The sequence below is a fragment of the Triticum aestivum genome, chromosome 1B, assembly GCF_018294505.1.
Source record: "Triticum aestivum cultivar Chinese Spring chromosome 1B, IWGSC CS RefSeq v2.1, whole genome shotgun sequence".
Taxonomy (NCBI): Eukaryota; Viridiplantae; Streptophyta; class Magnoliopsida; order Poales; family Poaceae; genus Triticum; species Triticum aestivum.
In genome coordinates, this window is record NC_057795.1 from 451,409,689 (window position 1) to 451,421,153 (window position 11,465).

The window sequence follows — 11,465 nt, forward strand, 5'->3', positions numbered from 1 at the left end:
ATGATGGACACCCCCAAAGAAAGCAATGGCGATGAGGCAACGGAAGATAATCCCTTGGAGAAGCAATCTAGGCACCGGCGTCATAGGCGCCACTCCAAACCCCGCCATAGCAAAAATAGTGATACCGGCACAAGAGATGATAACAATCCGGATGGTATCAAAGACGAAAACAATCCTGCCCAGCCAGGCTTTGAGCAGGCCGAGCAAGAAGATTGGCAAGCTAGCCCTAAGGAATAGGTAACAGATGGAGAATCAGAGGATGATAATTACATGCCTCTCTCCGAAGACGAAGTGAGCCTTGGCGACGAAGAATTCATCGTGCCTGAGGATCCCGTCGAGCAGGAGCGCTGGCTTATAGCCACTACAAAAAGCCTGAAGAAAAAGCAGCAACAGCTTCAAGCTGATCAAGATCTGCTAACTGATAGATGGACCGAGGTCCTGGCTGCTGAGGAATACGGACTCGAGCGCCCTACCAAAAGTTACCCAAAGCGCAGGTTGTTACCTCAACTCGATGAGGTGGCGTTAAAGCCCACACTACCAGCGCATGATGCGGCTGACAGGCCACCCCGTGGCCGAGGCAAAGCGGCGTACCAGCCCAAAGTCCAGCCTGCACCCCGACGCCAAACAAGCAAAAACATGAAGGCCGGGGGCTCTACGCATGACCTGCAAGACAAATTGAAAAACAAAGCAGGACAATCAAGATCGATCTATGGATCATGGGGGTGCGCCCCAACGCGTGACGATGAAAGTCACGCCGGATACACCAATAAATCAGGCCGGACCGAATACAATGTAGCCCGGCACAAAGGTGCCGCACACCCCCAATGCTTCACTGATGAAGTAATGGATCATGAATTCCGAGAAGGGTTTAAATCCGTGAACATTGAATCATATGATGGTACTACAGACCTCGCGGTATGGATAGAATATTTCTTCCTCCATATTCACATGGCCCGCGGAGATGATCTACACGCCATCAAGTACCTCCCACTAAAACTCAAGGGACCGGCTCGACATTGGCTGAATAGCTTGCCAGCAAACTCCATCGGGAGTTGGGAGAACCTGGCAGACGCATTCCTTGACAACTTCCAGGGCACTTATGTGCGACCACCGGATGCTGATGACCTAAGTCACATAACCCAACAGCCGGAGAGTTAGCCAGGAAATTTTGGACCCAGTTCCTAACTAAAAAGAACCAAATTGTCGACTGTCCGAATGCCGAAGCCCTAGCGGCCTTTAAGCATAACATCCGTGACGAGTGGCTCGCCCGACATCTCAGCCAAGAAAAGCCAAAGTCCATGGCAGCCCTCACAACACTCATGACCCGCTTTTGTGCGGGCGAGGATAGCTGGTTGGCTCGTAGCAACAACACTGCAAGCAATCCTGGCACATCAAAAGCCAGGGATAGCAACAACAAACCATGTCTCAACAAACACAAGCGTCCCAAAAACAATGATAGTGCCGAAGACACGACAGTCAATGCCGGATTCAGTGGCTCCAAGTCCGGTCAACGGAAAAAGCCATTCAACAAAAACAATTCAGGCCCGTCCAGTTTGGACCGCATACTCGACCGTCCATGCCAAATTCATGGCACCCCAGGAACACCAGACAATCATACCAACAGAGAATGCTGGGTCTTGAGACAAGCCGGCACGTCAAGTGCGGAAAACAAGGGGAAGGGGTCTCAAAGGAACAATGACGACGAGGAGCCCCGATCAACGAACACAGGAGGATAGAAGAAATTTCCTCCCCAGGTGAAAACGGTGAATATGATATACACAATCCATATTCCCAAGCAGAAGCATGAACTAAGGGACATCTATGCAATGGAGCCAGTCGCCCCCAAGCTCAACCCATGGTCCTCTTGTCCGATCACTTTCAATCGAAGGGACCATCCTACCAGTATCCGTCATGGCGATTCGACCGCATTGGTACTCGACCCCATCATCGACGGATTCCACCTCCCATGAGTCCTCATGGACGGTGGCAACAGCCTGAACCTGCTCTACCAGGATACAGTGCGCAAAATGGGCATCGACCCCTCTAGGATCAAGCCCATGAAAACCACCTTCAAAGGTGTCATACCAGGTGTAGAGGCATGTTGCACGGGCTCAATCACACTAGAAGTGATCTTCGGATCTCCGGACAGTTACCGTACCGAAGAGTTACTCTTCGACATCTTCCCCTTTCATAGTGACTATCAGGCATTGCTCGGACGAACCACATTCGCTCGGTTCAACATGGTGCCACATTATGCCTACCATAAACTCAAGATGCCCGGTCTGTGCGGCGTCATCACGGTTAATGGCAGGGTCGAACTCCCCCTCACTGCCGAAGAATCTACCACCGCTTTAACAGCAAGAGCAACGGATGGCACCTCCCAATCGAACCTTGAGTCGACGACCAAGCTCACGGACTCCGTCAAAGGAGTCCGAACTACTGCGTGGCAGGATATCCTGGCCCGTCCGGAGCTTAATTAAAAACACTCCGGCAAAAATTAAGACAAGCCACATATTGCGGCTCAACCGCTCTATGGCGAAAAACAATTTCTTGCATTTTCTTCGCAGGTTCACCTTTGCGTAGGCCAGGACGGATGGCATGGAAACATAGCGAGCACATAAGGGAATCGCCAGATACTCCCCTCTATGATCATCCGACTACACTTCGGATCTGCATACAACCTCCTCCCGCCTGGTCTGAGCAGGTTCCACAGCCATATTTATTTTTATCACATTACCTGTACTCATACGCATTGACGTATTATTCAAATACAACATGTGGATTTATATGATGCTTGTTTCTGCTATTTCTTATTAAAACTCTTTTATCAAAAGGCAGCTGCACATCGCGATATGCCTTAATATGCCAGGGGCTTCATTATACCCATACTACGGCAAAAATGTCCGAACACCTTCACGACAGTTCGGCACCCTGAACTTATAGCATTATATGCATCAACTCTGAATCATGTCTTGGGTCAATAGTTGGGTTTGCCCTGCTGCTATGTTTTGGTACCTTATGTTCCGCTATATCGGCTAAGGTAGCACAAGGAGAACTACTGCGATTGTGTCCCAGTTCTCCTGGACGAGCACCTCAGTAGAGAAAGCCGAAAACTAACTGTCATGATACAGCGAGAGCTGGTCAGCTATTCGAGAGGTTGTAAAATCTTTAAGGATTTCTTCCGCATAATGCCATAACCAATGCAGTGTGCGATGGATCAGTTTTTCTTTTGATCAGGCGCTTATAGAGCCCCTCGTGCGGTCTTCCGAACACCAGGGGCTGCACCTACCTTCCTTTTAAAACTCCTATGGCTAAGTGAGAGTGATAAAGCCCTATAGTCCGGTTGCCTGGTTCGCTGTGCTGAACACCTCCTTCAAGGACCCAAAACTGGGATATAGAGTGCTCAGGTTTATCCCAAACACCCCCGTACTTACTACATGGGGGCAGAAGCCGACGACTGGCCAACTCTCAGGATTAGTATATAAAATGGACGCATAGGAGGAAAAACTTTCAAACGACAAGCAATAACTAATAGAAATGACCTTGTTCAAACATTACAAAGGACAAACATGACCGTATTCATGGAAATATAATGTCCTTGGTGCATTGCTCAGCTGCAAGGCGGGCTCCTTTCAAGACACCTTCATGATACAGTTCGGGCTTGCGGTGCTCCTTGCCCTCCGGCGGTCCCTCGGTCATCAGCTTTTCCACATCCATCTTCCCCCAATGCACCTTTGCATGGGCGAAGGCCATTCGCGCACCCTCTATACCGACCGACCGCTTGATGACCTCGAGTCGAGGGCAGGCACTCACAAGCCGCTTCATGAGCCCGAAGTAACTGCTCGGAATCGGCTCGGCGGGCCACAGCCGGATAATTACATCCTTCATGGCTAGCTCGGCCGCCTTATGCAGTTCGATTAGCTGCTTCAGTTGATCGGAGAAAGGCACCGGATAATTCGGCGCCAGATACTGCATCCAGAAGAGCTTATCCGCAATATTCCTTTCTTCGGCTCGGTAGAATTGGGCGGCATCTGATATGCTGCGCGGCAGCTCCGCAAATACCCTTGGAGAAATTAGAATTCAAACTATCAACTTGATTTTCTCCTTTCAAATACCCGCTTTGTATAGAAAAAGCCTTACCAGCCGCAATCTTCCTCGCCTCCTGGATTTCCTTCAGGGCACCTTGAGCTTCCCCCCGGGCATGACTTGCAACTTGGCGAGCCTGGGAGAGTTCGGATTCTTTCCCTGATAAACTCTGCTCCAAGGTCTCGCATTTCTTCACGGCCTCTTGAAGCTCTCGCTCAGCCTCAATAACTTCGGCCTCGTGGTTCTCACGGAGAGCTTGCTCTGCGGCTGCCTTCTTCTCGGCTTCGGCCACTGCCTTTTTAAGAGCCTCAATTTTGGTCGTCGCCCCTAGAGCACATCATAAAAATATTTTCATCATGCACACTTATTCATTTATGCTAAGTAAACAAGGTTTCCGCATACCTTGGTTATCCTCCAGTTGTTTCTGCACTCGGCCAAGTTCTCCTTCGGCCCGCTCCAGACTATGCCTTAGTTCGGATACTTCCACAACATGAGAGGTGGCAGACGCTACAGACGCCTTCTTATTAAAAAGAGATAGATGTCATCAAGTAAGTCTCCTATGAACATAAATTTGATCCTCTGTCCAGATCTTTCTTTCACCGAACAGTGTATGAAGGGCTGCTATCTATACCATAGCACTCTTCCAAACCTCATAAAACATACCTCAAATCCTCTCATGAGGCTGATACAAGATTCATTCAGTCCACTCTCAGCAGACTGAATCTTTTCAATCACCGCACCCATAAGGGCACGGTGTTCATCAACGATGGAGGCGCTCTTCAGCACCGCCAATAAAGCATCTGGCACCTCTAGTTGGACAGAGGTTGCCAGCGGAATAGACACACCCCCTCCAGCCGACGGAGGCCGCCTGCCTGATTCCTAGGCATTATGGGTATCCGGAATCATGTCTGGCTGGGGGCCGGATTCATGACGACCCCCGGCGTCGACATCCACGGGAGCCTTCTCTCCCGTGTGTCCAGACCCCGAGGTTTGGCCTCCTGGCGCCGCCTTTGCGATCTCCCCCCCTCTGTGGCCTGGGTCCTTCCGGGATGAAACCTCGGTGTCATTCACATGTCTGGGGGAGGAGGCCTTCGGGGGTGTCCCACTCTCCATAGCATCTGAACCCAGCAAGTCCTCCGACAAGGATTGTTCGACGCGGGACCTCCCAAGACTGTAAGAAGTATGGCTCAGATTAAAGTGTTATGCCATGACAAGTTTGTACGCATAAGCATGTTCGGATTTTATACTCACGAGTTCACCAGGGGCTGGGCCCTGGGATCCCACTCTGGGCTTCTATTGGCGGCGGCAGTGGACTCCTCTAGAAGGGGAGTTTTTCCCCTTTTAGGCGACTCGACCTCCAAGGATGTGGAGGCCGTCCTTTTTCTTTCTTCCCCAGCGGGGGATTCGTCTCCCTCCTCCTCGTCCTCTTCGGAGGAAGAATGGGCATTGGAGTCTTTGGATTTTGTGTCCGAAGCGCCACGACGACGGAAGCCGACCCTGGTCTTCTTGGCCTCCTTTTCGGCCTTCTTCTTTGGTGCCTTGTAAGGCGTCGGGACCAGCATCTTCGTCAGAAGTAGGCCAGTCGGTTCTTCTGGCAGCGGGACCGGACAGTAGATCCGCCCCGCCTTCTTCGCCCAGCCCTAGGATATTTGTGGGAAACACATTAAGCATTTTGTCGGTTTTCGGGTTCCGGCAGACCCTTGAGGTTCGAACACTGGGGTGCGCGCGGAGATCTCGCCCTCTACTACCTACCTGCACCCACCGCCATGCCGGGATCTAAGCTATGAAAAGAACAACACAAGAGACACAGTGTTTATACTAGTTCAGGCCACCATTGCGGTGTAATACCCTACTCTAGTGCGTGGTGTGGTGGATTGCCTCTTGGGCAGATGATGAACAATACAAGGAAGAATAGCCTCGCGAGGGTCTGTTCTTGTGGTGGTGTTGTCCCTTCGGAGGGGTCGATTCGAGATGCCCTATACTATGGTGGCTAGCCCTATTTATAGGCAAAGGCCCTGGGCCTCTTCCTAAATATTGAGCGGGAAGGGCGCCAACAATTGGCCATTTTGAAGGGGAACATCTGGTACACTTATCCTGACTAAAGTTGGTCCTCGCCTGTCAAAGGCTCTGGTGGTGACGCCGGCTTGGGCTCCACGATGACCTCCATCCTGCCGTTGGACTGGTCTTGGTCTTGTTGCACCGGAACGGACGCCTTTGCTTGATACTCTCGCCTGCGCTTGCTCCCTTTGCACCAAAGAGGAAAGGAGGACACTGCGCGGGCTGGCACCCGCCTAGCGCCCTTGGTCGTCATGGCTTGCGTCATGGGCACCTCGCGAGGTACCCCGCATTGATCTCTCCGCCTCCTTGCGAGTCAGCCTGACGAGGCCGTGCCTGAGGAAGCTCCTTGTTGCCCGCCCCGCGAGACTTGGCCCCTCGTGAGGGTCTTGAGCTCGTGTTGATGAAGATGGGCCGTGCTGGGCCCCCCTTTGAGCCATCCCGTAGGCCGCAGGCAGGCAAGTCTAGGGACCCCCGTTCCCAGAACGTCGACAGTAGCCCCCGGGCCCAAGGCGCGCCCGGACTTGGACGAGCAGAGAGGCGAAAGGGCAAGTGCGAAGCGCTGCGGGCCCTAATAGCCTGCGGCCTTGGGCGCCGCATGGTGGTTGATGGGACGTTGGCGTCCCCACTTCCCCATGATGCCTCGGCGACTACGCGGATTGACAAGTCCCTGCATGCAAAACGGGTCATGATTACCTGCGATCATGGAGGCCGGCGATTGGCCTCCTCCGGCTATAAGTACGGGGAGGCGCCTGCCCTTCCAGTCCATTCCTTCTCGCTTCTCTTCCTCCTTCATGGCTCCGCCAAAGAGGTTCTCGGCCGCGGAGAAAGGGAAGGCCCGCCGGGTAGAGCCTGACTCTCCTCCACCCAAGCGTGGTCGAGGCCGTCCCCGCAAGCACCCTGCGACTCCCTCGGTGGATCCCCGCGGTCGCGGAGGTGATCTCCGGCGTGGTGATGGGCGGCCGGCCGCCGCTGGGGGATGCGCCGCGGCCGTACGACCCCTTAGGCCGCGTGTGACGCCCGGGTAATCAGGCTAGAGTAATCCCATGTTAATGATGCCACGTCACCTCGGTTATTGTTGATAATTCCATGTTAGATCGAAACGGATTCAAATTCTAAATTTGAATTAAAGTTAAAACTATTAAAGTTTTCAAAAGTCAAAACTAAAATGTTCGATGTGTTGAAAATATTCCCTAACTATTTGTCATGAAGAAACCATGTTTTTATATAAGGCCTATATTTTTTTAAAATGAGCTAAAACAGTAGAGAAAATAAAGAAAAAGGAAAACAATAAAAACAGAAAACAAAACTACAAAAAAAAGAGAAGAGGCCCCCTGGCTAACTGGGCCAGACGGCCCAACTGGCCATCCAACCAGACCGGCCCAAACCCCCCTCCATATCCCCTCTAGGGAAAACCCTAACTCCCCCGACCGCACCCCCACTCCCCACGACTCTCCCCTCCCCCTCCCGATCTGATCTGGATCGGGGGCTCGATCGCCGCCGCCAAGACGCCGCCCGGAGTGCCCCCTCCCCCGCCTGAGGACCCCGTCGCCCTCCACCTCGCTCCCTCATCTCCCTCCCTGCCCGATCTGGATCGGGGCAGCCCCCCCCCCCCGATCCCATCTCGACGCCGAACCGCCATCGCCGCGCTCGCCTCGGACGTCGTCGTCTCCACCACCGCCGCCCTCTTCGTCGCCGGACCTCCCCGACTCCTCCTCGAGCCTACTTAAGCACACCTACAGGGCTCGGTGAGCTCCGCCGTCCGTTCCCTCCCTTCTCCTCTGCTCCCATCGCTGTGCAACGCTCGTAGTCGCCGCTGGCCGCCGCCTCTGTCGACGCGCTCACCGCGCCTGTAGGTGCGCCCGGTCGTGCATGCCCTCTCCTCGACGCGCCCGGGGCGCGCCCCGCAACCGCCCGCGCGTGCGCAGCCTCACCTCACCAGCGATGCGGCCTCGCCGGCCTGCGCGCCCGCGCCTCCCACTGCTGCAGCTGCCGTGGCCTCGCCCCTCACGCCAGCCCGTCCGCACGGCCCCACTCCGGCGGCGCCTCCTCTGTCGCCCGCGAGCTCGCTCGTCGCCGGCCCCGCACTTCGTCTCCCCACGTCGGCCGGCCACCGCTGTCGCCTTGGCCACTGGCCTCGCCTCGCCACACTCCGTGCGGGTGAGCGCTCGCCCCGGCGCCCGTCGCCCTCCTGCCCGCTAACCCGTTAAGGCCCCCTGGGGCCACTAACATGGGGGCCCCAGCCCCAGAACGTTTTGTTAAAAAAAAGGAATTAAAAATAATATATAAAATAAATAAAATAAATAAATAGATAATAATAATTTAATTAAGAAATTAATTAAGTTAATTAATCATAATTACATTAACCTAACTAACTAATTAGTTTAATTAAACAGTAGTTAGATTAGTTACACAATAATTAGACTAAACAGTCAATGACTAGTGGGACCCACACGTCAGTTGACCAGTCAACATCTCTGTTGACTGCTGACGTCATGCTGACGTCATGATGACGTCAGCAAACACTGTTTTGGATAATGTTGAATTTAAATAAATAATTAAAATCAGAAAATGATTTAAATATTTAGAAAATCATATCTTTTAATCCGTAATTCGGATGAAAATACTTTCTACATGAAAGTTGCTCAGAACGACGAGACGAATCCGGATATGCGGTCCGTTCGTCCGCCACACACCCCTAACCTATCGAACCCGCAACTTTCCCCCTCCGGCTCCTCTGCCCGAAAACACGAAACCCCGGGAATACTTTCCCGGATGTTTTTCCCCCTTCACCGGTATCACCTACTACCGCGTTAGGGCACACCGAACACCGCGTATTGCCTTGTTATATTTTGTGATGCTTTGTTTGCTCTGTATTCATTATTTCTTCCCCCTCTTCTCTCCGGTAGACTACGAGACCGACGCTGCTGCTGACCAGTTCGACTACGGAGTTGACGACCCCTCTCTCTTGCCAGAGCAACCAGGCAAGCCCCCCCTTTGATCAACAGATATCGCCTATTCTACTCTATACTGCTTGCATTAGAGTAGTGTAGCATGTTACTGCTTTCCGTTAATCCTATTCTGATGCATAGCCTGTCATTGCTGCTACAGTCATTGATACCTTACCCGCAATCCTAAATGCTTAGTATAGGATGCTAGTGTTCCATCAGTGGCCCTACACTCTTGTCCGTCTGCCATGCTATACTACTGGGCTGTGATCACTTCGGGAGGTGATCACGGGCATATACTATATACTTTACACTATTACATTACCTGTGATACTGTACGGAGTTGGGGGCTGAAAGGACAGGTGGCTCCATCCCGGTAGAGGTGGGCCTGGGTTCCCGACGGTCCCCGACGGTTACTTTGTGGCGGAGCGACAGGGCAGGTTAAGACCACCTAGGAGACAGGTGGGCCTGGCCCTGTTCGGCGTTCGCGGATACTTAACACGCTTAACGAGATCTTGGTATTTGATCTGAGTCGGCTATGAGCCTATACGCACTAACCATCTACGTGGGAGTAGTTATGGGTATCCCGACGTCGTGGTATCAGCCGAAGCACTTCAGACGTCAGCGACAGAGCGGCGCGCGCCGGATTGGAACGTAAGCCTGCTCTTGTATTAAGGGGGGCTAGTTCTGCTTCTGGCCGCCCTCGCAACGTGCAGGTGTGCTATGGGCGATGGGCCCAGACCCCTGTGCGCTTAGGTTTAGACCGGCGTGCTGGCCTCTCTGTTTTGCCTAGGTGGGGCTGCGACGTGTTGATCTTCCGAGGCCGGGCATGACCCAGGAAAGTGTGTCCGGCCAAATGGGATCGAGCGTGTTGGGTTATGTGGTGCACCCCTGCAGGGAAGTTAATCTATTCGAATAGCCGTGATCTTCGGTAACAGGACGACTTGGAGTTGTACCTTGACCTTATGACAACTAGAACCGGATATTAATAAAACACACCCTTCCAAGTTCCACAGACAACCCGCTGATCGCTTTTCCGCAGGGCGACGAGGAGAGGATCGCCGGGTAGGATTATGCTATGCGATGCGACTGGAGATGCGCTTGGAGATGCTACCTGGATATGCTACTTGGAGATGCTACTTGGAGGACTTCAATCTACTCTCTTCTACATGCTGCAAGACGGAGGCTGCCAGAAGCGTAGTCTTCGACAGGATTAGCTATCCCCCTCTTATTCTGGCATTCTGCAGTTCAGTCCACTGATATGGCCTCTTTACACATATACCCATGCATTTGTAGTGTAGCTCCTTGCTTGCGAGTACTTTGGATGAGTACTCACGGTTGCTTTCTCCCCCCTTTTTTCCCCTTTCCTTTCTTTCTGGTTGTCGCAACCAGATGCTGGAGTCCAGGAGCCAGGAGCCAGCGTCGACGACGACTACTACATTGGAGGTGCCTACTACTACGTGCAGACTGACGACGACGACCAGGAGTAGTTAGGAGGATCCCAGGCAGGAGGCCTGCGCCTCTTTCGATCTGTATCCCAGTTTGTGCTAGCCATCTTATGGCAACTTGTTTAACTTATGTCTGTACTCAGATATTGTTGCTTCCGCTGACTCGTCTATGATCGAGCACTTGTATTCGAGCCCTCGAGGCCCCTGGCTTGTATTATGATGCTTGTATGACTTATTTATGTTTTAGAGTTGTGTTGTGATATCTTCTCGTGAGTCCCTGATCTTGATCGTACACATTTGCGTGCATGATTAGTGTACGATTAAATCGGGGGCGTCACAAGTTGGTATCAGAGCCGACTGCCTGTAGGAATCCCCTTTCCAACTCCTCGGCCGAAGTTGAGTCTAGCCATTGCAAAACTTTTACTAACTTGGCTGTGTGCCTTACGGGCCCACGTCGCCATTGGGTGGTATTAGGATCTTTTATTCCTCGACCTATACTCTGGGACTCTTATTTCTCTTCTATTCGGGTTAAATGATTTTTGCTAAATCTAACATTAGGATCTCGTTATCACTTTCACCCGGAGAGCCCCTTATTAATGATGATCGTCTGCGGCACGTGAAGACCCTGAAGATACTCTCCGTTGTTAACCCGAGAACTTATGTTCAACGCATTTGCAATTCCCCTTCCACCGTCAACCCTTATGGATAACTACTTGCAGTTGTTATTCTTACATTCATCCCCAGTTGGTCTTGTTATTACCAGATACCTCGAAACACTCGTCGTTGTCTCGATAATCCTTTGAGCTTATCGCCTTGCTGTTCCTTGTCACCTGAATACCCCTATGGATAATTCTCGCACTTATCGAGTATCCGCTCATCCCCAGTTGTTCATGTGTTTCACAAAAGTCTAAATACTATTCGATCTTCC